This window comes from Cygnus atratus, chromosome 16 (genome assembly GCF_013377495.2).
Source record: "Cygnus atratus isolate AKBS03 ecotype Queensland, Australia chromosome 16, CAtr_DNAZoo_HiC_assembly, whole genome shotgun sequence".
Classification (NCBI taxonomy): domain Eukaryota; kingdom Metazoa; phylum Chordata; class Aves; order Anseriformes; family Anatidae; genus Cygnus; species Cygnus atratus.
This window is the reverse complement of record NC_066377.1, coordinates 10,749,178-10,776,682: the sequence shown is the minus strand read 5'-3', so window position 1 is coordinate 10,776,682 and position 27,505 is coordinate 10,749,178. Positions and strand designations below refer to the sequence as shown.

The 27,505-nt window shown below is 43.5% G+C and overlaps 1 long non-coding RNA gene across 2 annotated transcripts; it reads right to left on the bottom strand.

Annotated features, from left to right (window-relative positions):
- Positions 1-478: 478 nt before the first annotated feature.
- Positions 479-7,049, bottom strand: LOC118248832 (uncharacterized). 2 transcript variants are annotated; one of them, XR_004778873.2, is made up of 4 exons: positions 6,963-7,049; positions 6,047-6,140; positions 3,731-3,833; positions 479-671 (listed from the first exon to the last, which is right to left on the bottom strand). It is a non-coding gene; the product is annotated as an uncharacterized LOC118248832 (long non-coding RNA). The 2 variants fall into 2 exon arrangements; XR_004778874.1 differs by lacking the exon at positions 479-671 and adding an exon at positions 691-1,598.
- Between the last annotated feature and the right edge of the window lie 20,456 nt (positions 7,050-27,505).

The window sequence follows — 27,505 nt, the reverse complement described above, 5'->3', positions numbered from 1 at the left end:
CAGCACCCCCCCCCCGGGAGCGCTGTCCCAGTCGCAGCTTTGGGGCTGGGTGTACTGGGACTTGCTGGGTGTACTGGGACTTCCCTGCCTCCAGCCGCTGCCCCCTGTCTCCTCTGCCCTTCTCCAGGCGCTTGCACACCCCGCTGAGATCCCCCTCAGCCTTCTCTTCGTTGGCTTCACGGCCGCAGCTTCGCCTCATGTGTCTGATGCACCGACGTCTGAATCCGTCTTTTTCGTTCCGTTTCCCTTATAATAGCTAATGGGAGAACTTGGTGCCAATACACGACCGGCTTACCACAAAGTGCACGTTAACATTCTGTCCCCACACCAACTCTGTGGAATTAAAAGGTCGTCAGTTCCATGCCAGCTGTAGTGCTAAAGCAGAGCCATCATCCAAAACTTTGTTACAGGGGTTTTACATTTTAATATTTCCAGGCCATTTACATTTCTGGAGCCCCATAACTTACTATGTCATGTAAACTTGAACTATTATTTTTTACATTAGCTGGAGATTATGCACAGTACATCATTTAACTTTTTAATCAGCTGCAAGAAAAGACTGGCCATCTTGTCTATCTTCGATCTTCCTTTTGTCTACCTTTCTTGCTTGCCTTTGTTCAAAATGATGACACCCAGCCTGTTCCGTACACAAAGCCATCAGTCTGGAGGTACTGTGAGGACAGGATCGGTTTTAGCTCTTCCCAACATAACTAAAATATGTTTTCTAAAAAACCTCTGAAAGCCAAATTTAAAAGATTACTTTTCTCTCCAGATTCCATTCCACCACCTTTCTCTGGGAATTCAGAGCGTTTGTGTCTTTGTCACTTGCTGTTATGTGACAGGGATACCGTGGGTTTAACACTTATCATGAGACAGGATAGCTATAGTTTGTCACCCCACATCATATTTGTCTAAGCTGTTCTTAAAAACCACCATGGACAGAAGTTCTCTCTGCAGCCTGCTCAAGTGCCTGATAAATTTCATCTTTATTGCTACCACTTAATCCAATGCCAGTTGTAATGTCCCACAAGGATACAGAGGGTCACTGTTCGCGGTGTGTCAACCCACGGTACTTTGGAATATTGCTGTGCCTTTTCCTGTCCTGTCCCCACAGTCTTCTCTTTCAAAATGTGCAAAATCCAGCCCCTCCAGCCTTTTTCAGAGGTCTTTTCTTTCTCTTCTCATTTTCTTTGCTCTCTTCTGCACCTTACTTACGTACGTGTTTCTTAAGTGCAATGCCCAATACTGTGCACAGTACTTGTATCTGATGCCTTGGCAGAACCAAATAGAGCAGCATAATTACCCCCGATGCCCCATCCATAACAGATTTCTTAATAGATCCCAGAGTAAGGGTCACATTTTTCTTTGTCAGTAATAGTTGGTGAGCAATTACAGCCCTGAGATTTCCTCCAGTTGGGCTGTCTAACGAGTAAAACATAATATTTTGTACATACAGAATACATACTATTTGGGAAATGCCAGAGGAAAAGCTAGTGGTAGCTGCTAGAAGTGCTGTGCTGGAGTTACATCCCAATCTTTAGCTAGAAACCAAAGGAAGGCTGAGATGCTCCTGTCTTTGAAGCTCTTGGCTGCAGACACTGTAACATCAAAAGCATGCCTGGGAGATCACCTTACATTGATTTTTTTCTTCTATGCTGAAATACTATTCAAGATGCAGTGCTTTCCTCTTCTGTTCTTTTCTTTGCTCTCCTTGTGAATTAAATAAGTTCCAGAAAATTAAGACTACATTATTTGTAATTAGTAGTTACCAACATCAGCAGTCATCCAAGAACACCTGGAGCTAGTGTCTTTGATCTGAGACTAGGGAAAAACAATCCTGTGTGAGTTTTGATAAGAAGAGCACACTCTGGGTTCAAGAGGTTGCAGAACCACACAGATAAAAATATTTTTTTTTTCTTATTTTCTTGAGGAATTTTGAGTAAGTCAGTTTTTACTGAGTCTGTGCATATATAGCACTGAATTCTGCTCTCAGTAAATAAATTAATTTTAAAATGCTGATTCTGAAGATTGCCATGGAGTGAATGTTGTTAACCATTGGGCTAAAACATTCTGACACACATTTAACCACTGCCCTTCACATAAGATGTCTCTAAGACAGGACTGTAGCCCTATTTCCACCCAAAAGAGAGAGCCACAAGGGTTTACTTGGATTTCAGATACTCTGATACACAATAGCACAGTGAAACAGGGAGAGGGAAGTCTGGAGCAAACAGGTCTATGCCCTTAGCAGAAGCCCAGAGAATGGATGAAGTAGGTTTAAAGAAAATAGTCATATGGAAAAGAAGGCTTTCTAGCAAAGCCCCGCAGACAAAGAGGACCTCTCCATGGAAGCAGCAGACAGAGGAAGCCTGCAGGACTTAATCACAGCCTGAGGGTTAGGACAGGGAGAATGCAAGCAAAGTCAGAGGTTTGAATCTCTTGGCAAAATTTTAAGCAGTGGGTTTAGATTAAATAGTCACTTTTGGACAATTTCAGGAAGAGACACAGGCAGCATACAACCTAGGGTGAAAGTTATTATCCAAAGTTTAACGTCATGGTAACTGACAGACTCAGCAGAACAATAAGTCAAAGGCTGGGGTCTTAGAAAGGGGTAACACTACTTGCAGAATCAATTATCATTAATGCAATTCTGTTTGCAAGAATGTACAATGTCTGCTGTCTGGAATCCAGGAGACCGTCAAGCTACAGGGACAGTTTCCTGCCAGTCCAGCCTTGCCTTGCTTTTCCCTTTCAAAACCTTGCTGTACACAGAGCAGTTCCAACAACCAGCGATTATTTTCCAAAACCTGTCACTATAAAGTTAGGTCCTTTTCCTGACAGCCATTCTCAGACGACCAGTGGATTTATTTACTCCCTTTTCTGCCTAGAGCAATCACATGTTAAGGTACACCTTGCAGGTATTTTTGGCAATCATCCTCTAGTAGATGTCTTCTCAGTTTTCCCCCACCTATACTCCTGAAGGGACCTGGTCCTGAGGGCTGGAGCCCTTAAGGCCTTGGTGAAAGTGTTTTCCCACGGGAAAGGTACTGTTCCTAAAACAGAGCTTAACCCCAGCACTTGGGATTTCAATTACATGCTGTTCAAGCTCCAGACGGGTTGTTTCTCACTTCTCTATTGTGGTGGTCCTTGTGGTGGTGGCTGTCAGCTGTCTATGCAGGGAAGAGTAATAGAGATTAAGGTGACTATCACCTCCACTTGTACCATTTGCTTCCTGGATTGGGCTGTTCTCTGAATCTTTTCCAATATCCAGTCCCAAATCACTCATGGGCCAGAAAATATGACTGTTCCCTTCCCCCAGCCTCATATCCCAAGGGCTGGGAAATCCCCTCTGACAACGAACAGCAAATACTCATCTTTCTTGCTGCAGACAGTCTGCTTGGTTGTTTGTATCGTTAGCTGAGAGATCAAACAAAATAATGATCTCCACATGTAGATGTAATAACAGGATGCATCAAGATTTATCATGAGATACACAGGACTGATCAGCCTCAAGTAACTGGAGCACATGTGCTGGAGTGCAAGCTATGTCACTTGTCTCACAAAAATGTGTCTCCTGCAGAGCTGGGAAGCCCCATTCATCCATGAGCCTGTCCCCACTCCCAGGGACAACATGTGCTCAGCGGAGCATCTGCAGGAGGAGAGGGTACTCCTGGGAGCCACCTGCCCCAAGCATAGGCAAGCAGTCAAAGAGGAAAAGCCTCTTACTTACCAGTGCTATTGGATTTCAAGATTTGTTCATACGCACATTCATCTCTCACTGTCCTTTGCACCTTTCATCCTTGCATTCTTTGGGATTCTGCAGCTATGAAGAGCTGCAAAACACGTGGCGAGTATGGAAGAGCAAGGCATAAGCACAAGCAGATAACAGCGAGGTCTCTGGCTCTATCATCATACCTCAGCCTGCCACTTCTCCAGGCTGAACAACCCCAGCTCCCTCAGCTTGTCTTTGTAGCAGAGGTGCTCCAGCCCTCTGATCATCCTCATGGCCCTCCTCTGGACTTGCTCCAATAGGACCCTATCCTTCTCCTGTGGGGACCCCAGAGCTGAACACAGTTACTCCAGGAGCGGTCTCAGGAGAGTGGAGAGGAAAGGGAGAATCACTTCCCTCGACCTGCCTGCAGCCCAGCATACGGTTGGCTTCTTGGGCTGCAAGCACCCACATTTGCTGGCTCACGTTGAGCTTCCCACCAACCAACACCCCAGGCCCCTCTCCTCAGGGCTGCTCTCAATCCATTCTCTGCCCAGCCCTGTATTTGTGCTTGGGATTGCCCTGGCCCAGACGCATGACCTTGCCCTTGGCCTTGTTGAACCTCATGAGGTTCGAACAGGCCCAACTCTCAGGCCTGTCCAGCTCCCTCTGGATGGCATCCCTTCCCTCCAGCATGTCGACTGCACCACACAGCCTGGTGTCATTGGCACACGTGCTGAGGGCGCACTCCATCCCACTGTCCTTGTCAACAACAACGGTATTAAGCAGCACCGGTCCCAAAACTGATCCCTGAGGAGAGCCACTTGCCACTGGGCTCCACTTGGCCCTCCGATCAGTTGACCGCAACCACCCAGCCAGTCCCTTCCACACTGTGAGAAACACTCTGTAGCCAATAACTTAGGCTCAGGTGAGGATCTCAGTGAAGCAGCAATTTTATTCGCGATTGCAATGGTGGGCGTCCCACAAGTAGGAGCATGCCTACTAGTTCCATAACACAGTTTATATACTTTTTTTTTTTTTTTTTTTTTTTCTCAACGACCAGGGCCCTCCCCTGTTTCCCCATTGACTGGGTAATCCAGGTTCACAATCTATCCGGTGCTTCACAGACAATACACGGCTTTCAGTTGCCGGCCTGTTATAAGTCAAATTTCTTTTGCCTTTTTTACTCCTTGAGGTGGTAATGTTTCTTACACCGTGATTTCTGCCTAATTGCTCTAAGGATTCTGGTTGTCTGCATTTTACAAGGTCGTCTGTTAAGCTTTCTCAGCACTTCAAGCATATCTCAATACCACATTCCTTCCCTCTAAACAATGTAACTCTGTGCAAAACCATTTTCATTCCCACACCACCGAGAGGCGCCCCCGCCAAACACCCCCCCCCCCGCCCCCGCCGGCCTGGTGCCGAAGCGCTGCCCCCAGAAGCGCGGCGCTGCCCGCCCGTGGCCGCCAGGGGGCGCCGGCGCCTGGGCTGCGCGGGGTAGGCCGCGCTCACGGGTGGGGACACGGCGTGGAGGAGGCCGCACAGGGGATAGGAGGGGGATTTGGGGGAATTTAGGTTGAGCTGGTAACGCACGGGTGTTTTAGCTTTAGCACAGGGCTTCCCAGCTCCTCGTGCTGCCCTGGGGGTGCACAAGTGGCTGGGGGGGCACAGCCAGGACAGCTGGCCCCAGTGGCTGGGGGGGACATCCCGTGGCATGGGGCGGTGTGGGGATAAAATACTGGGGGGCACTGTTCAGAGAGGGGCTGGGCAGCAGTCGGCGGGTGGCCCGCAATGGCATTGTGCATCGCTTGCTTTGTATATTTTATCACCATTATTATTATTATTTTCCTTTTTTGTCCTATTAAACTGTCTTTATCTCAACCTGTGAGTTTTACCTTTTTTCTCCGATTTTCTGCCCCATCCCAGTGGGATGGAGGGTGTGAGCAAATGGCTGTGTGGTGCTGAGCTGCCTGCCGGGTTAAAGCAGGACAAAAGCAGCTACGTGATCAGCCTCTAGCAGTGCACCCCGAAAAAAGACAGCACCCTAAACACACTGCTTGGGATTAGTTCTGCTGTCTCCAACCCCACGCTGTTTTGAATATGCTGTTTGCAGACATTTTCAATGGTTGCTGAGAAGTTAGATACCAAATTCCACTGCAAACAGTGGATACAGACAGCCTAACTCTCCTATATCACGAGTTAATTTTCTAAGCTTTCTGCCTGGGCAGCTGCACAGTATGTCCTTTGAAATAAACATTTAATTCAGTATGTGAGAAATGGGCAGCTTGGGATCCCAGGCCCACATAACATAACTGTTAGAGTCAAATTTCCACATACCTGGCATGGCAGCTGTAGTCCAAAGCTTGTCTGGGAGTTCCCAGGTGACCATGAATCCTAATGCAGATGCTGTTACTATCCTCCTATTGCTTTGCTTAAAAATAAACAAACAAACAAACAAACAAAAAAAACGGATAAATCCATTCCAGAACAAAGTAATATGCAGACAGGTTTTGCTGGGTGCTGTTATAAAATAGGAAGAGAAAGAGGGTTAACACATTTGGGTTTTAAAAAAACAGCAAGGAAACTGAATGGACAGCCTTGACAAGTTCTAGGTATGGCTGAGAAAGAGCAAGCTAAACAAGGCTTGGTCCTCTAAGCTAAGAACTTGGTTCGTGTTCAATTCCTCCCATATTCACAGGAGCAGAGGACGTTGTACCTTTTTTTTTGCACATCATGAAAATTGCATCAGTACTACCTGTTCCAGCAGCCTCTTTTGCTTGTAACAGAAACCGCCTGCAAGCCAGTCACATTTGCAGAGATGCCAGTATTTTCACTGAAGGATTTCCCACACTTGATGGCCAATTTGGATCAAAATCATTTGAAGTTTCATTGCTGTTCTTAAGTGTCATCTCACTCAGGAAGAATTGTCAAGTTATAGGATTGATGATGAGTAGCATAACGTTTACACAAGATTTTAATTGCATCCATATAAACAAGAAGCAAGTCCTATTTTAATTGACAGAAAACGCTCTGTTCCATGCCTACATTTCAACAAGTTGCATGTGGATAAAAGTGTCAAAGGTACGTCTATTAAGGATATAAGACCAAAAACAACCTTTTCCAGATTTGTTGGAAATGCCACCTTCTGTCACAGGTTTTCATCAGGCAAATATAGGAAGAAAATGGATGCACGAGAGCATATGGTTTAGATTATTTTCTCATAATAACCCCTAAACTGGAAGTTGACACATACCTATTAGTGATAATTGATGAGATGAATTAACAGGCTTTTTTTAAGCATCAACAGAACTAAATAACTTCTTGGTTCTGCAATTCAGACAATTGCCTAGGAAAAAAAGAAGAAAGTAGTTAGATCCAGTTCCAAATTGCTACACAGGTGCAGAATTCTTTGTTAATGCATCTATTTCGCCAAAGCAGCAACTTATTTTTCTATTTCGTAAATTTATAAATGATTGACTTCAGTCAAAATAATTCTCTCAGAGGAAAAGGCAAAAGTTGAGTGGGTTTTAACAAGCTGTTTCAAGCAATCCAGTATCTCACACAGACCAAAGACACTCTGTTAAATAGGCAGCCTTGACATTGCACCTGCAGCCACAACAGATATTTTGCTGGAAAAAACACCTCAGTCAGACACTGTAAGGAACGTCAGCATAAGCTGTGCACACAGAAGTGTGTGGTAGGGTGTGGTAGAAAAATCAGAGGGATTTGGGGGGTGGGGGGAGAACCTATTCAGTACTATTTTAATTAGCACATTATTGTGCTAGCTAGGAAAGGTTTTCAAACACTGCAGTGGCCAGCTGGGTTATGTTATGCTGTGCAACTTATCCACATACCTAACTGGGATTTCTGTATAGTCATGGTTGAAAAATGGAGGCCTGGCATTTTTCAGAATTTTCCTCCTGGGTGCAGGATTAATAATAATAATGATAATGATGATAATAATAACAACAACGATGCTATTCTGGGCATATCATGGCATTGCTTACAGGGAAGTTATGAAGTTGCACTCTCATCAGACATCCTGAGAGTTCACCTGGTAGCCTTGTGTTGGAGTTAACTTCCATCACTCTGGTAGTAAATTTCTGTTTTGAGTCTGTGAATTATTTGAGAATCAAAAAGTCCAACAGAATGTTTGAGACTTTGATCTTATTTTTAAATGCTAATATAACAGAAGCAAGCTGGAAATACTCTTCGATCACAAGATGAGAAAGGCTAGTTAATCAGTAAAGACCACTGTATCTGGAAGGTCCAGAGAAGGGCTGGCAAGCATTCATTTAAGAGACAATGTCTTGATTTAATGATGATAGCAAATCCTCAGAGAGGAAATGAGCCATTCAGTAAATTATGGAAGAGTTGATTTGGGTAGCCTGGGAACAGCATCATTAGTCATACTCTTTTCCAAACTTTCATGCTTTGGCAGTCACTGTCATGGACCATCAAAAAAGCTTCCCTCATTTCCTGAGTGACTGCACTCAGCACCATGATACCTAAAACAGACCTTCTGCTTCCCACAGTGAACATAGCTGGTCCTGGGAGCAAATAGTGCTGCTTTTACAAGGCTGTTATTGCCAATGAAAAGGAAGGAGGTATTGTATCAGTTGTTTTTGAGGTGGGTGCACAGCAGCCATGACTGTTCCTGAGCCTAAATCATTCCCAGCATTTTGCTTGGCCTGGGAGGTAATGGATCTCCAACCCGCTCCATGGTGAGCCACTCCTACAGTGCAATGATGTTGCAGTGGCAGCACTATGCGTAGATACCATTCTTCTGCAGCTTGCTGGAACAAGGAATGCCACAGGCAGCCATGTGTCTCCCTCCCTCTATCATCTTTCTTTGCTCTCACAGCTGTAGCTTCTGTGCAGTCACCTCCATGATTGGCAATTTTACAGAAGGGAAGGGCCCAAACTGTTTCCCAACTCTGGATGTTTGAAGGATACCTGAACCCACATATGGCAAGCATCAGTGCTCCCTTTCCCTGACCTGCACTAGGTTGTATGCAGGTAACTCCAGAACTAGCCCTATTTACCTGCAGAAACTGACCTCCCAGTGCAACAAGGGATGTGACAAGTCAGAGTGGCTCTGGCTGGTGCTTCTCTGCAGCCTCTGCAGATGATTTACTGGTGCCTAATACAATTGCTAAGAAAATATTCCACATTACAGCAAAAGACCAAGCAGAAAACAGATTACCAGTCACAAATGAGACCACTCCAAATAAATAAATAAATAAATTTTATGACATCCTTCTGGGGACTAGGCCAGAAGAGGAAATAGCATTGCTAGTAGCCATGGAGTTCTCTGTAGAGGGAAAGGTCAAGAAGTTAGGCAATCCAAGTGTTGTGGTTTAGCCCGGCTGGCAGCCAAACACCACACAGCCGTTCGCTCACCCTCCCCCCTCCCTCTCCAGGATGGGGGAGAGAAACGGGAAAGTGAAGTCTGTGAGTTGAGATAAAGACAGTTTATTAAGACAGGAAAAATAATAACAATAATAATAATAATAATAATAGTATTAATAGTAATAATGTGTACGAAATAAGTGATGCACAATGCAATTGCTCACCACCCGTTGACCGATGCCCAGCCTATCCCCGAGCAGCCGCCCCCCCACCCCGGCTAGCCACCCCTATATATTGTTCAGCATGACGTCAGATGGTATGGAATACCCCTTTGGCCACTTTGGGTCAGCTGTCCTGGGTCTGTCCCCTCCCAGCTCCTGCTGCATCCCTAGCCTGCTCGCTAGCAGGACAGAGCGAGAAGCTGAAAAGTCCTTGGCTTGGTGTAAGCACTGCTCTACAACAATTAAAACATCAGCATGTTATCGGCACTCTTCTCATTCTAATCCCAAACATAGCACCCTGCCAGCTACTAGGAGGAGAATTAACTCTGTCCTACCTGAAACCAGGATACCAAGGTTTCTGACAACTCATCTAATGATTTTTGTCTTTGAACTACAAATGCAAGACTAAATACAAAGTAGTTCCCAGCTCTGATTGGGTTTGAGCATAGTGCTGCAGATCCAGGAAAGGAACAGGTTATGTGGAGAGGGAAACCAGGCCCTCCTTTCTCTGCACTTGCCAGTAGCACCATGATCCTCATAGTGCAGATGTCTGAAAAATCCTGGAGACCCAAAGAGCAGTTTGAGGTTTCACACAAGTGAAACCTCAAGGTAAGGTTGAAACCTTACCTTCAAAAAAGTGAAACCTCATGGTAAGGAATTCCACGAAATTCTTAACAAGTAAATATATGCCTTTTTTATTGAATACATTTCTTTATGATGAGCCAAGTGAGAAAGAAAACAGAAATTCAGGACAGAAAAAAAAAAATGTGTTCTCTGGTCACCCTGATCTTGAAGTACACCCATCTGAGGACACACAAAGCAGCTGAAGGATGCCTGGAGATTTATGAAGTTTTCACTCACACCCAGCTCCTTTGTTGCAAGCCACACTAGCATTGTCATTTTGCTGCATTTCCCACCCCCCACAACAAATGTTAACTTTCAATGGCATGTTAGCATGAGATTTTAAGCATCAGGAAGACTGATCTCCATCCATTCCCATCTATGCCTTCAAAACAATCAAGCTTTTTAGCTACCAAAATCCACACTAAGTGCCATGAGGCTTGCACTGCAATAAGGTAGGGAGCTCTGCTGCCTCCTTACTCTATAAACATCCTCGAGAGCATGTCCCCTTCCCACTGTGTGCCCAAGATATGGTGCAGCAGCCCAGATCAATGCTGGACTGAACTGAAGCCTTGCAGGAAGAAGGTACCTATTTGAAGTGCTCTGAAGTGAATTGGCCCAGTTTGAACCATATCCTGGTGAGGGAGAGATTTTGGCTTAGCAGAGAGGCTGTCCATGATGAAACCCTTTCTGCATGGGCACCCTTTGGAGGACAGCCTGGCTTGCAGGAGTTCAGCAGGTGTGTTCCTGCAGGACACCTCTGTAAAGCATCACTGGGAGAGAATCAGGGATGAAACAGGGAAGAAAATTCCTTTCTGGGTACCTTTTTGAAAATTTTCATTTTCAACTGAAGAACTTACCAAAAGCTGGGAACCCAGTGCACTGAAATGTCTTGGACAGTTTTCCCTCAGTTCCCTTGCCTTTCAGAACATACTGCTCATGCTTTATCACCACTGACATTGGTTTTGTAGCTATTGTTCTACCCTGATCACACATTGCTCCCAAATCACAGGATGGGAAGCCAAGGGATCCTGATGTTCGTCGCTTCCCAACTGCTTGCAGACACTCTCATGAAGCTCCACCACAGAGTGGGTCATGTCTCTCTTCAGGAGACAATTTCAGCGATTTCCCAAGCTTGGTAGCAGTTGCTGGCACAGTTCAGGCAGATGAGGTTAACACAGGTTTGTGCTGTAACTCTGTGACACTGAGCACAACACACCAGACATTGTGGCAGAGCCAGCACATGGCACAGATCCATCTGAAAAGCAGTACCTGTGAGGGACAGCAGCTCCTGGTGTCTGTTCTGTACAGGAGGTGCTGGGAATCCCTGACTTGTTGAAAGAGCTTACCAACAAGTCAACTTGAGGCTATTGCCTCTTGCGGGAGGCAGTCTGCAGTCCCAAAGTTACATAACAATGTTGTTAGGGCAGAAAATTCAATTCACTGGCTGTTGTTGTAACTCCCTTTTTCTAGAAGAAATAGACAGTCTTCTGTTTCATGACCAAATTTATGACTTCTATTACTGCCACAGCAGCGAATAAACCAAACCACAATAAAATCTGAATCTATGTCTGGCAACCCAAACGGTAGTCCCTGAGATTGATTCCTTCTTGATCATGGCTTTTTCACAGCATGGTCTCTGCAAACATGTAGGAAGACAATTCCTGCCCTGGGAGATGTAGGAATAAGTTTCAGAGTCATTCTGGCCATTTTCTCTTCAGGGATACTGCCTGCATTTTCAGCCATATGTCTCTTTCAGATCTGCACCACAGACGTAAATCCTTGTTTGTGGCAGTTGTTTTCAACTTGAAGTGATGGATGCATCCTAGGGTATTGGACAGAACTCAAATGAATGTTTTGCAGAAGCTGAGACAGACGCTTTGCTAATATAGCCCTTGGAAGTTCCTGGGGCTCTGTGTGCAGCTAACCCAGTTCCTGCTCAGTCCAAGAGCTGTTCTGCAATCTGCCCACTCTTCCTAAAGTGGCATTAACAGGAGAAGAACTCAGATGATTGCTGTGGTTTTGCAATGCACAGTGAAGTTAAGAAAACACAGATTGAGTCATATTCTTTCTGAACAGGCAACAACAGAAAGATTCTTCTTGGAGAGTCTAGAAAAAAGTCTTCTAACATTACAAAATATTAATAATATTAAAAAAATCTCTTAATCTAGGCCATCTTGTTGCAAGAAACCTGAACCTGAAATGAAAGTAGAAATTGAATCCTGATCACATAGTTCTCTGGTGAACTTCCATTTGCAGGCGGGAGACAAATGTTTTCTAAAATGTAAGCTGATAATATATTTTCTTAAGAAAGTACACACTTGCCACCAATTTTAATTTTTAAACCTAATGTGAAAAATTGTAGCTCCTCAGTGTAGCCTTACAGGAGATCTGAGAACTACCAGCAAGTGGTAATCATCATCAGGTAATGAAATCAATACCCAGCTGTTTTTTTGTTTTTTGTTTTTCTCAAAGGAACATTTTCACTTCATTTTATCATCATCTTTGGCCACACAAAATAACTTCTTGCTTACCCCATCTTTATAACACACATTAGAAAAATGTATATACTAAAGGTATGTACTACATTTAAAATTAGGTGATTTTAATGAAGTTTATATGTTACTCAGACTCCTTACAGAAAAAAAGAAAGACATGGCTGTTAAGGAAAATTGGAGATAGTTTGCTCTTGGTCAGTATTCTTCCAATATTGCAAAACTGTTAACACTATCGGAAAGACAGAGACTTGACCTATTTCCAAAGCAATATTTTGGCCAGTAATAGGATCATATCAGTGATCCTATTATGCTCACCTTTGTATGTTATCGCACACTCACTTTTGTCTGTTTTACTGTGAACGGGTCAATTCAAACAGGGTACTTGCAATAACAAGGTCTTCTTATGGTCGCTAACAACAGACACACCAACAAACCATGAAGATCAATAATCACCCATGCAGTGCTTGGCCACTAATGGAGCATTGCCTATTTATCCTTCAATGTGTTATCTTTTTTGTCTGCCTCATCACTTACGTGTTGCAATATAGAGAAGTTTCACAGAGTGCTTTTGTGGATAACAGTATATCAAGATATGCCTCTTAATTGGGAAACCAGACATGCCAGTAATTTTATGTAGGGTATCGAGTTTGCACATCTGATAAGCTACTGTTCAGTCTCTCCTCCCAGGAGGCCCCTGGTCTGCAGGCCAGAAAAGATGTGGAAACAAAACACAGCTCTCTGAGATTTCAAGAGATGCTCTGATTTAGTCATTCGGTATTTGAACTAGAAACAAAGTCACATCCTCATAGATTAGTCACAATCATTCTCATTAGCTGTCTCCTCCAGGGAGGCCATCACGGGTGGCCACACCGCAGCAGACCCAGAAGCCCTCCGTGACATTCTGCTGCAATGGCTGAGATGCTGGGTTCCTGCTCCCCAAAGGAGAATTAATGAAACTGCTCCACTCTTGGGGAGTCTGGGCAGATTTTATCTCCAAAGTAGAGTGCCAAAAAAGATGAAGACAGCACAAACCTTCTTTGCCTTTGGCTTTGCTTTTTACCAACTGTTTCTCAGGCTCATGTGGGGACATCTCCCAAGCAAAAGGTCTCACGTGAGAAAAAGTGTCATATGTGTCATAGGATCTCTGCTGTCACGAGCATTCAAGATAATAAAATTAAACTCAACTTTAGAACTTATTCACCTTTGTTACTCTATTTTAGCCCAATAAAGTCTTTATTCGTATTCAGGATCACTATTAGGAAAATAACGATCACCTGTCCTTGAGAATTGCTTACTTTGTCCTAACTTAAGAATATTTGCATTTTTATCCCCCAGCAAAGAAAACAATCTCGTGGTTGGTTTGATGCAACCAAACAGGGCAAACAGGAATATTTTTGTTATGATGACAGGAAACTGACCAATACTTTGATGTTATGGGCTTTGATTTTCTGAGCTCTGTTGGCTGTTTCTAATTTTATTTTCCTCCATCTCTCTCATACCAGGTCTCAGCTCAGTGCTTATTTCATTATTTGAACATTAGTTGTATTCATATACTCACAACAGGTACATATACATACAGTTATGGTGAAACAATGTCCATTTACCATTGGTTATATGGGCAAGGCTCATGTCTTTGACCCAAAGAATGTATTCTTCCTTGCCTGTATAGCTTGTCATGAGGAAAGCCTATGACCATAAAAATGCCTCTTCAGAGCTGTACTCTGTCAGTTACCACATTGTTTTTGTGCCTCTTTCTTCCTTCTTGCCTGTTTGTCCCTCCACAGTAGCTGGGAATGGTTTTGTTGGGCCCTGAGGCACCAAGACACTGGTCCCTTGTAATCACAAATTGCACTGTGCCTCTGGTAGATCTGTTTCTCTGCTGAAGGGATGCCTTGCCCCTTAATTCCTATGTGTAAGACAATCGTAGCAGTTTTAGGAGCTAGATTGGCTTTACCTTTGCATCGGCTCTGGCACAACGGCACGATGCGAGTGAACTGCTATCCACAGGTAGAACACGGGAACTCTTTCTGGCAGACTGAGGCACCTGAAATTCTGTCCTTTGGTGGGACAGTACCTGTGGAACTGTCCAGCAGACTCTGCTAAGAAGATATAATCTACTGGAGCAAAATTCTCTTCTAATTTATTTCTGTCTTTACTTTTGATCGTGAGGTTGGTTTAAATTTAGGAACTAACCTAAAGGACTACTGACATATACTAAACCAACAGCTCAAACTGGTATAAACGGACCCAAAGTCCAGATGGAAAGCCTCCCACTGCCTTTAGTGGGTTTTAGATCAGAACATGGAAGCAATTCTGCTGGATCACACTGTGTCTGAGACTACACCAGATTTACTCACACTCTCGCAATCTTCTCATCATTGACTATTTCAGAGGCTGGCAGAGTGACAGCGTTTCCCACATCCAGCACAGGGACACAGAGGCCTCATGTAGTTGTTAATGGGACTGGACCAGCACCTTTGGGCTGAGATGACAAGATTGAACTGAAAGCAGTACAACAAAACTCAGCAGCAATAAGCTATAACTTCTGCCCTGAGAGCTACATTCGTATGCCTGTAGTTGCCACACCACATGGCTGGTGCTTCTTAGCAATATGCTAACCCTGCGAAAGATATACATTAAAGAACAGCTGAGTTTCTCAAAGACTAAATTTAAGGCATTGAACTGGGATTCCTAACTTTGCTATTGACTCTGGAAAATCATCCAAATGAGCTAGGACTAGATTCCTAGCACCACTAGGCAATCCTTTGCAGCTTGCTGGAAATCCAAAACCCAAGTCACACACCTGAGGTGCCCAGAGCAATGGATAGGTACAGCCAAGTGGCCAGAGCTTCAGAGCCTGAACAAGGACTTAAGGAGCAGCACACTTAGGAAACGCAACAGAGTACTCAGGGAAACAAAAGTATGCTTTTCCGATCTCTTCTCCAATTTCTGCTTTGTTGAGCCATAAATGCATTTTAATAAGTAACTGCTTCTTTTCAGACAAATACTTTGCTTGTCCAGGAGGAAAGCCCAAACATTAAGTTAACAATTGCAATATTATTCACCATGGATATACCAAAAAGACTCCTAACTTGTACATAATAGTTCTACTAAAAGTCTGTCCTTTCATATTAGGACATGACTCTGCATGAGCTTTGAGTACAAAGGACATCACATGTCAAACTTGACATGGGAACACTGCAATACAACACTGGGGATTGCTGAGATTTGCAATGTCCTTAGCCACTAGTATCCACTTCTGTGGAAATCTGAGGCACGTCTCCAAGACCAGCAGGCAAAACATGCAACAAAACATGCATAAAATACATAGGGGATAAACAGCAGGCTTTGGAAGTGGATCTCTTCGTAGATGACCTAATTTAGGAGAAGAGTAACACTTCCTTAATCAACAAGGTGCCCTTCCAGATGCAGGTTTTGGCTTAAACCTGCTTTATTCCTTCCCATCCTATACAATTTCTGTAAGATTTCTGATTGAACTCATGCCAGTTTTGTACATTTTGCTCCACTGAGGCTGTATCCCTGGGGGAAAACTACTGAATTGTTCCAGATGCTTTAATTCATAAATTTCAACAACTGTAATTCCCCAGCAAACCTTCCGTTTCCCTGGGTCAACATGATCAAGGTTGTATTCTCAGCATATCTGTTTCTTTCCTGAAATTGGCCAAGTTGACCTACGACAGTTTTCCATCTGAAGTAGAATATTACAGGAAAGAAAGGGAAAAGTAAAAGACAGATTCTAATGTATTTGTGAGCAGCAAATGGTACTTTGTAGCACATTGGTTTATAGTACAAAAAAATGACAAAAGCTGTATTAAAATAAGGAATAAATATTAAATATAAATATTAAAACAGGAATATCTGGAGATGCTGAAAATTGTGCATTTTTCTAACTCTGCATTTGTAAATGAAGATGCTGCAAAATTGGCTCTCATCTTATGGTGTTTTATGAGGACTTCCTAGATTCTGCTGATATGAAAACTTTTAAATAGGCAGGAATCAGGTGTTGCTTATCAGGTGATGCTTTCTTCAGTCCATTTTCACATTTTCACATTTCTGTTTTGTGTTTTTTTGTTTGTTTTTTGACTTATGTTCCTCAGTTTTTTTTGTTTGTTTGTTTGTTTGTTTTTGTTTTTTTCCCCCCCTCTTGGTTGTACTTTGACTTTACTCCTCCACTAGCTTTTTCATCATTTAAAATGCTATAAATGGAGTTTATGATAATCTGCAACATTAAATAGGATCAAGCACATCCCAGGTCGTAGTGGTAGCCCCAGTATTGTCCTAAAGGAGAGGAATGGGGATGACATCCTCCACCTGTTGGGTGAAATGTGGAAAAACATGATGTGACACATCTGTCCTGGAAAAACAATGTTGTTTTTCTTTGCCAAAGAATGGGTCTTTCAGCCTTCAAAAGGAAGACTTCAGAAGAAAGATCTTGGAGATGGAAAATAGCACACTTAAGGAAACTCTAAATTTAGTGAGAGGAAGTCAGAAACAGGACTGTCAGCGTTTCAGAGAAAACAGGGGTTGATAAAGCAGATAGCCCCTTTTGTCTTGAAGTTATTTGATGTCATATATCACATCTGCAAGCACTCACATGAAACTTTATTCTTGGGATTATCTTGTTACTTCTAGTGAAGCTTTGCTCACTAAGTGCCCTATGCTGTTTTTCAAATTTCTGTCAATGGCTTGTCAAAGCTAAGGGCTAAGGAACAACTCTGCCTGATGCTTCAGGCTGAAAATAACTTCACCACCTTTAGATTTGTGCACACAGGAACTCAACAAGGTTCTGATTGTCTATCAAGCAGGAAAGAAACAAATGTGAATGAACAGTGGTACTTTCCCTTTCAATATTTATATATGTAAATAGCAAAATTGATCACAAATATTACAATGGGAAGCATCTGTTCATCCCACACTTCCATATGCCACTAAGAGTTGTAATGTTTGGATGTCTTTTCTGTAAAAATCACAGAAAATTTTATTGAGTTTCTAGAAAAAATTTCTTTTATGTTCATAAGTATTCTCAAATCATCCTTTTGAATCTGAAGAAACTTTACATTTGTTTGTAATGTAAGATTTTAAAAGCAAATGTTTCTTCAGACATTGACATCTTTTCTTCTAATGGACACACTTTTTAAAGGGTATGAACAAGTCTGCATGAAGTTTCTATAACAATGAAAGAGTTCTGATTTATTGACAGAATGGTCCCAAATAGGAAACTTGATTTTCAAGTTGAGCCAAAACTAAACGGCTCCAATTTTCATTCCTTCTTTAACTGGATTCTATTCTCTGAAATTTGAATCAAGCTATTTCCTTTGATGGAATCCTAAACAAAGCTTTATTTATTAAGATTTCATGGAAATAGAGCCATCTGCAAATATATATATATATTTATGACTAAAAATACTTTCTTTGTTCAAAGAAATGTAAATGCTCAGCCGAGCAAATCACACACACAAAAAAAAAAATATTAAAATAACACAGTTTCCACAAGTACTTAGCACTGAAATATCTTTCACATGTTTGTTGCATAAATTGTTATGGCACAGCTATAATAATTATTGAATTCCACTAAGAAACTATGTAAAAGAACAGGTGGAAAGATAGCAAAAATACCTACAAAATCATGTGTGTTATTATGAAAATTGGAGTAGATATATCTATGCAACAATAACAAGGGAAGATACAAGAAAATGAAAGGCAGCAGATTTGAAATGGACAAAAAAAAAGGTGTTTTAGTACCTTGACGAAATACATTTGAAATCCAGTCATGAAATAAAATTGTAGTTAAGAGCTTAAGAGGATCCAGAAAAGGACTAGAGACTTACATGACTAACAAGAATATTCATATTTACCAGAAAGAGGACAGAAATTCAGAAGAGTTCTGTGCCCTTCTGCTCCATGAACTAAGCCTTCTCCATGCTGGTGATGGGTGAGTCACTAGCCCAGTGCAGGGCAGCATATTTTACGTAGTTACAAATCAGACACAGACACAGACACAGATTTCTAGGTTGGAAGAGACCTCAAGATCATCGAGTCCAACCTCCGACCTAACACTAAGTACTCCACTAAACCATATCACTAAGCTCTACATCTAAACGTCTTTTAAAGACCTCCAGGGATGGCGACTCCACCACCTCCCTGGGCAGCCCGTTCCAATGCTTAATAACCCTTTCGGTAAAGAAGTACTTCCTAACATCCAACCTAAAACTCCCCTGGCGCAACTTTCGCCCATTCCCCCTCGTCCTGTCACCAGGCACGTGGGAGAACAGACCAACCCCCACCTCACTACAGCCTCCTTTAAGGTAACTGTAGAGAGCGATAAGGTCGCCCCTGAGCCTCCTCTTCTCCAGGCTGAACAAGCCCAGCTCCCTCAGCCGCTCCTCGTAAGACTTGTTCTCCAGACCCCTCACCAGCTTGGTCGCCCTTCTCTGGACTCGCTCGAGCACGTCCATGTCCTTCCTGTAGCGAGGGGCCCAAAACTGAACACAGTACTCAAGGTGTGGCCTCACCAGAGCCGAGTACAGGGGGACAATCACCTCCCTAGACCTGCTGGCCACACTGCTTCTTATACAGGCCAGGATGCTGTTGGCCTTCTTGGCCACCTGAGCACACTGCTGGCTCATATTCAGCCGACTATCAACCAATACTCCCAGGTCCTTCTCGGCCAGGCAGCTTTCCAACCACTCATCTCCCAGCCTGTAGCTCTGCTTGGGGTTGTTGCGCCCCAGGTGCAGGACCCGGCACTTGGCCTTGTTGAACTTCATACAGTTGACCTCAGCCCATCGCTCCAGCCTATCCAGATCCTCCTGCAGAGCCTTCCTGCCCTCGAGCAGATCGACACACGCACTTAGCTTGGTGTCATCTGCAAACTTACTGAGGGTGCACTGGACGCCCTCATCCAGATCATCGATAAAGATATTAAAGAGGACCGGCCCCAGTACCGAGCCCTGGGGGACACCACTTGTGACCAGCCTCCAACCAGATTTGACTCCATTCACCACAACTCTCTGGGCCCGGCTATCCAGCCAGTTTCTAACCCAGCGAAGCGTACGCCAGTCCAAGCCCCGAGCAGCCAGTTTCTTGAGGAGAATGTTGTGGGGAACGGTGTCAAAAGCCTTACTGAGGTCAAGGTAAACCACATCCACAGCCCTTCCCTCATCCACCAAGCGCGTCACTTTGTCATAGAAGGAGATCAGGTTCGTCAAGCAGGACCTGCCTTTCATAAACCCATGCTGACTGGGCCTGATCGCCTGCTCGCCCTGCAAGTGCCGCGTGATGACCCTCAAGATAATCTGCTCCATGAGCTTTCCTGGCACTGAGGTCAAACTGACAGGCCTATAGTTCCCCGGGTCTGCCCTCCGGCCCTTCTTATAGATGGGCGTCACATTGGCTAGCCGCCAGTCAACTGGGACCTCCCCTGATAGCCAGGACTGCCGATAAATGATGGAAAGCGGCTCGGCCAGCTCCTCCGCCAGTTCTTTCAGTACCCTCGGGTGCATCCCATCCGGCCCCATCGACTTGCGCACATCCAAGCTCCTTAGCAGGTCGCCAAACATTTCCTCATGAATAGCAAAGGCCACATCCTGCTCCCCATCCCCTTCCGCCAGCTCAGGGCACTGGGTATCCAGAGAACAACCGGTATTGCCGCTAAAGACTGAGGCAAAGGCGGCATTAAGCACCTCAGCCTTTTCCTCATCCTTAGTAACTAGGTTTCCCCTCGCATCCAGTAAAGGATGGAGATTCTCCTTAGTCCTCCGTTTCGCATTGATATATTTGTAAAAGGATTTTTTGTTGTCTTTAACGGCAGTAGCCAGGTTGAGCTCCAGATGAGCTTTGGCCTTTCTAATTTTCTCCCTGCACAGCCTCGCTACATCCTTGTAGTCCTCCTCAGCGGCCCGCCCTTTTTTCCAAAGATTATAAACCCTCTTTTTTCTGCTAAGCACAAGCCGCAACTCTCTGCTGAGCCAGGCCGGTCTTCTTCCACGCCGGCTCGTCTTTGGGCACGTGGGGACGGACCGCTCCTGTGCCGTTAAGATTTCCTTCTTGAGGAGCGCCCAGCCTTCCTGGACTCCTCTGCCCTTCAGAACCGCCTCCCAAGGGACTCGGCCAACCAGCGTCCTGAGCAGCTCAAAGTCAGCCCTCCGGAAGTCCAAGACAGCAGTTTTACTGGTCCCCTTCCTGGCCTCGCCAAGAATAGAGAACTCTACCATTTCGTGGTCACTCTGTCCAAGACAGTTTCCGACCACATCATGTCCTGCTGACCTTTATGTATTTTTCAGTTTCTTTGGACAAGGAAACTGAATCACCTCACTGCCTGTGGCATCTCCTGGGAGGTTCACGTCACAGTCACAGAAGAATTATTATATCATCTGAGATTATCGGAGATGCTGTAGTTGTGTGCTCCATTAGATGCACTCAGTTCCAGATGGGTCATTCAAGGGAAAATAAACAACAGTTAAAAGCAAATTAGTTCTAGGTGTTGCAAAGAAAATTATTTATTTTCTATTCCTGGTGCAGTGGTCAGTGAATTAAGAACAGAAGTATGGAGCAAAAATGGATCTCAACTACATAAAAAAGGTGAGAGACAGGTCTATGGCATTACAATTATCCAGAGCCACACTGATGTCAGAACTGTGCACCACCCAAAACATATACCAAACATTACATAGAATTTGTTCACTGTTAACTGCTCACTCATTCTTAAAAGTCAACATTTGCCCACACTGCAACCTTTAAATCTGGTGCTTCAAAAGAATGAAAAATAAGTATTTTTGATAGCTTAAGAAAGGAACTAAATCAGCATATTTTTTGTACCTTACATGTGAATTACAAAGGATGTGGTAACCTTACTTCCATGTTTATAAAACATAATATGATGTGATATGGCTCCTATTTGATTTTTTTTAGTGCAATTGGTAGAGTTTGAATAAGACTAATTCCAGAAAGTTTACATTTTTATTCATGCAATATGTGGGGGATGAACACTGGAGGGGATCAGAACATCAGCGTTAACCAACCAGCAATGACTGTGACACAGTTCATTCTCATTTACTGGGGTACAGCGCACTGAAACACATGCTTTATCTGTAGTACAGAAGGGGTCTACAGCAAAAGTTCCAACAATCATACCTGAAAAATAGCTAATCTTGTTAAGTCATCTAGTACAAGTGACCCCAGTCTTTCAGACTGTTCTCTCCCAAACACAAAAACCTTTGGGAAAGTGAAGGGTCTATGACAAGCTGTATTGATGCATTACATTTGCAGAGTTATATTGCTGTATTATGTCAGTACAGATTTTTGAAAAATAAATCTGTACAGAAAGTAAAATACAGAGAAGAGAAAACTAGTGAGGGGGAAACAGAAAAATAAAGAAATGGAGGATGGGGGGAAAGAAAAAAAGAGAGAAAGGAAGAACAAGGAAGACACATTTTTCTGCAATAAATGTAAAGCCTGGCATAGTAGGAAATCTAATGAATTCTTGGCCAGGAAAGAAGGAAATTTCTAGAACCTCCAAAACAAAAGCAGGGAAAGAAATCCAGCTGCAAAGGTTTATCTTCTCCATTAATCTCCTGCAGGTTTCTTATATCCACACCTAATTTTTAAAGCCTGCCATCTGGTCTCTTCTTTGCCTCGGCTGCTTCATGTGTGCAAGACATGAAAATGACATTTCTGTTTCCAATTTGCATTACTTCCCGCCTGATTTGTAGTCCGATTACAAATCTGAAAAAATCAACATCTAAAACTGGACCAGTGCACTCTTGGCTCATTAGCATTTCATAGAAGTGCCTTGGTACTTCAGTTCAACAGCACTGGTGCTGCTTTCCACATACTTCATCCTGTAGAGGCTCAGGAAAGAGCCAGGGCAAATTCAAGTCTCTTAAAGGAAATTCCTCTCCCCTAGATGTCTGTACTAGAAGTACTCAACTCACCTTCCTTGCCCTTCTTTAACATGGGTACAGAGTATGAGCAGGCTTCATGCAAAGGCTATACTTGATGTGCTGTCCAGTGTCAAGATGTCGCAAGGGCATCGTGGGTGGACAGTGGGAGAAGAGCCACGTGTTCCTCAAAGGCTCTGTAGGTTTACAGCCATCTAAGTACTGTGACTCTGTTGGTTACAGTTCTACCTGGTATGGCTTGTACAGTTTCTATCAATTTCCCCTAGGACAGAAACAAGATACTAGCTGGGTAAAAATTTTGCTGGCTTTTGTTGAGATTGTATCTAGGAATTTCATGCTTGAGGTGTGGGACAGGAACCAAAAAAAAAAAAGGCATTTTGAATCTAGCATGTGCCTCTAGTTGTATGCATTTGAAATCAAGAAGAGGGAGGAAATAAGAACATGATGTACATACCTTTATAGTTTAGTTTGTGAGAATTCTTTAAGCTAAACTGATTTAAAGCATTTGAGTTAATGTCTATATAGGGTCTAATGTAGTTTAAGCACCCTGTTTTAGATTATGACCTTATTTTTTTTCTCAGGTGAATTCTGAGATTGACAGGACTCCTTGCTTTTTTGAGGGGCTCGTGTATTCCTAAAAGTGAAGGGCTTAATTTCATATGCCCCCATACCTTTTCACCAGTGTAATTCTGCCTGATTTTGCAGGCAAACTAAACAAGAATTAGTTACGTGGTGGGCCTTTTGAATTGAACTGAACAACAATGCAGGATTGAAAGACAACAGCTTGGATCCCTGCCTGGAAACAGGCAGGATTTCACTATTTGCCAGCATGGGACTACATTGTTGTTGTTGTTAAAACAGAAATAGAGGGAGGGGAAACAAACAAACAGGGCATGATGCAACAGCTTACACATAGATACACACGCACACAGTTCTTCTCATTCATACTACAAGGGTCATGGGCCCTTGAAATTCAAGGGCCTTGAATTTTATCCTTCTGCAAGGGGGTTGGGTTGTATAACAAAGCAAAGCATGTCTGCAACACTTTCTTTCTTTCTGCTGCTGTCCTTGCATGGTAACAAACCAGTAACTAACTTCATCCCCAGCCTTCTTGCTGAGACATCAGCTTTGTACCCGTATTCAGCATGTTTGCAGATGCACCGTCCACACTGGCATAGCTGTTGCTGCCTCTCCGCTGGGCAGCAGCATTGTAGTCACTGCTGAAATGCCAGTGGGGATGTTTCTGCAAAGAACTCCCTTTTGGAGGGACATGGAAGTGACAAGGGGGGTGGGTGGAGGGGTGTCTAACAATTACGCAGATAAGACCAACCTGGTTCAGGCAGTACTCATGCACCATTGCTGGTCTGAAGTTGCAAGCATGCCTCTAGATGACCCGTTTTGAAGACAGCCTTCCTGTCCAAAACTATTACCAGGAATATTATTTTGGTCTGTACCAGGTAGGCATCTTCCCAGCTCACTGTGAATCCTGTTTCCATAATTATAACTAGCATTTGTTTAGTTGGAATTTTAACTTTTCTTTGAGTGTGACCATGAAACACTAAATTATCTGCACATGAAACATGGGTTTGATCTGCTTTCACTGTGTTTTTCAGCATCCAGTTTATGGCAGGATGACATAGATAGGTCCTGTGAAATCCTTGGGCAACTGGAATGACGCACTACTGCTGTCCTTTGCTTGTAAAGACAAACGTGTACTAACACTTCTCTGCTTAGTGGTGGGGCAAGTAACGCATTTGTTAAGCTCACTATACTGAACCACTTTGCCCCAAACATTGTGGCAGTTAGGGCTTCTAACATTTATTTACACTACAACAAGTGCTGCTGTTTGGCGCATAATACCATTTAATACAAATTTGTATTAGCAATGTTAACACAAGTGTTATTGCTATGTAATAAATCAGAACTAAACAAAAACATGTTAGCTGGTGAGGTTTGCCATCTGCTTTCAGGGCGTATCAAACTGGATCCCTACAGGCACGTGCGCTGTACAGCTACTCCTTAGTCCGATAAGCCCCTGAGGTCTGGCTCCAGGCCTTCCACTGTGGCCAAGGATACTTTGGCTTTCTCTGAGAGACAATCAGGATGTTGGGCCGCTAAATCCTGCATCAATTCATACTCTCATGGAAAGGCTAAATACAAAAGGCCTTGCTCTCCTGGTAGCAGACATCCTATGCCTCTATGCCTACAGCCTGAGTGTTGTAGTTCGTCCTGTGAAGTCAATATTTACTTCACTATGTTCATTTTTTTGTTTTGTTTTGTTGATTTTTCTATGTTCACTGAGAGATGTGAGCTTCACAGTTGTTGTAGCCCTGCTGGAGGGAGGTTTGGTGGGCAGGTGCCCCTGACTAAACTGATGGGCACACCAGTACCCAGCACCATCCTGTAGCTCCATATTACCCCATCACCTTGTAAATTCACTGCACCCACAGGCCCAGGGAAGACAGGTGACGGACATCCCTTTTTCACAACCAGTACAATGGAGGCCCAGGGCGCACTTTCTCATTTTTTATCCTGATCTCTATCAAGTGATCCAGCAGGACATGTCCTGGAGACTTGTCCCATATCCTCCCGAACCCTGAGGGGCCATTTCCACATGTGAGCTCACGTTTGCTCCTGTTGCAGGTTCATTGCTGTTATTGTTCTAATGCTCCCCATAGGGTTACTTTACTTTGTCCCTCCTTTTCTGTCCTTCCCAGGGAAAGGTGTCAGGGAATTACATTAGCAAAAGCTGTTCCTTTTCCTGACAGGTACTTTTTGTTAGCTATTTCTATTCGTTCCCAGCCTACTCCTGCCTGCCTTACAAGAGCTTCCAACACGTCATGCTGTTTCCAAGTCTACATATCTTAAGGCTAGACACAGACACATTCCTGGGGTTAGGCTATCAAACTAAAGCTGTTTCAAATGCAGCCAGGTTACAGTTTGGAGCCTGTCTGGCTCTTATTTAAAAAACCACAAACAGAAACTTTCAGCCCCAAATATATTTCTGTACTTTCAGTGGACTTGTACTCCCCTTGCTTTTGAAGCTTGCATATAGCATAGTGACCATTCGCTGCTGCAGGAGCTACATCTAACTGATAAGAGCAACAAAGCTGGTGAAGGGACTAGAAAACACCAACTATGAGCAGCAGCTGAAGGAACAAGGGCTGTTTAGTCTGGAGAAAAGTGGGCTGAAGGCAGAGCTCCTCGCTCTCTACAACCACCTGGCAGGAGGCTGCAGTGAGGAGGTGCCGGTCTCTTTTCTCAAGTGACAAGGGACAGGATGTGAGGAAACGGCCTCAAGTTGGGCCTGGGAAGGTTTACATTGGATGCCAGGAAGAATTTCTTCACAGAGAAGATGGTAAAGCATTGTGATGGGATGCCCAGGGTGATGGCGGTTGAGTCCCCATCCCTGAAGGTATTTAAGAGACGTGTGGATATGGCACTAAGGGACATAATTTAGTGAGGGGACTTGGTTGGTCACGCTGATGGTTGCACTCGATGATTTTGAAGATATTTTCCAACCCAAATGATTCTATGATTTTTTTTTAATTTTTATTTATTTATTTATTTACTTTTTACAACTACTGGGTCAGAAGCAGCCGCACAACGTTGGCTGGGCTCTCCTGGTCACTAATGGCTAAGCTGGCTGCCTGACCTTGGAGAGGATGCTATTTAATACATGTTTTTGTTTAAAGGACTTAGTTGCTGGGCCAAAGCTTTTAATTGTTTTGAATCAACTAAGCAATGAAGTGTTTCTTCTCTGAATGTCTGAATATTTGGCATATCAGAAGATACCAGTTACAGGTGATATTTTCACATTCTTGCTTGTGCTTTTCTCTTCTGTTTTCACAGTAACCTAATAATAACCAGTGTTCCAGGATTCATTCATGTAAATGCTTCCAGCTCCTCAAAACAGAAATGAAGCTCTTTAGATCCCATTTTTCGGTATTTTTTTTTCTTTTAAGAGTTCTTACTAATCCCTTCTGCACCCTATTTTACTTCTTTCAGCATCCAACATGGAATATATCTCAACAGCAAGGACCTAAGCACAGTTTGGAAGGGAAAGTCTATTCCAAATTTGTTATACATGATATAGCTTCTTATACTCTCTGGTGTGATGTCTGCCTTTCCATTGTATCATGATGCTGTAGGGGATCAGAAACAGCTTGTGAACAATTGCTGCAATGGTTCACAAGCTGGATCCAAACCCACAGCATCTGTGGGCTCTGCTGCCTGCCACTTTTCTGCAGAACTGTTATGTGGCCGTTTGTTCCCTGGTCCTTGATTTGAGAAATTGATTATTCCTGCTCCACATCAAGCATCCTCCACACAGCTATACTCTTTCACAGGAAGCCATTGTCACAGCTTCCCCCCTTTTTTTTTTTTTCAGTAGTTTTACAGCTTAGTAGTTTCATTCAGAAATTGTTTCTCCATGCTCACACAAGTGTCGTGTTTCTTAAGCCAACACATACAACAGTGCTGCTACAGAATAGCCACAAGGGCTTCTTTTTTGTTTTTTGTTTTTTGTTTTTTGTCTTGCCAGCAGCTTGTTTGATGGTTGGAGAAACTAGTAGAAACATTACTCTCCCACTCATCCTCTTTTTTCCTTTTGATGGTTATGTGCTACACTGGCTGATTACATTCAGTCTTCCTCAAATTTACATTGAAGTGAAATATATCAAGCCCACCTGATGTGAAAATCTTGAAATGAGCTAACCTCTGTACTAAGCCAGTGCAACATTAACATTTTTTCCCCTGCTTACAACCCCCTGGAGGTCTTTCTAGACCAGAAAAATGGGAAAAGGTAATAAAACAGCATTAGGTTAAAGTCACAAAAATACCTCTTACCAGCTGGAAAGGATATCTTGGCTAGATCAAGAACATTTAGAAGTGGTGGTTCTCAGACATGCTTTAATGTCAAATACCACTACGGGTACTCATGTGCATCAGCAGAGGATAACAATTTTCAGCCCAGATGAGCTGTTGACAGCCCCCATACATTTCATGAGTCCTTTGACAAGTCCATCCCCAGAATAACAGCAACCTGCCCCAACTAAAACACAAAAACTCTCTTGAACATCACCAGGTAACTGCACCACCATCCTAGCCTCAGCAACAAGTTTGCCAGTTCCAGGCTTAGCTGTTGACATAGACCTGCTATTAGTGAAGATCTAAGATAGACTT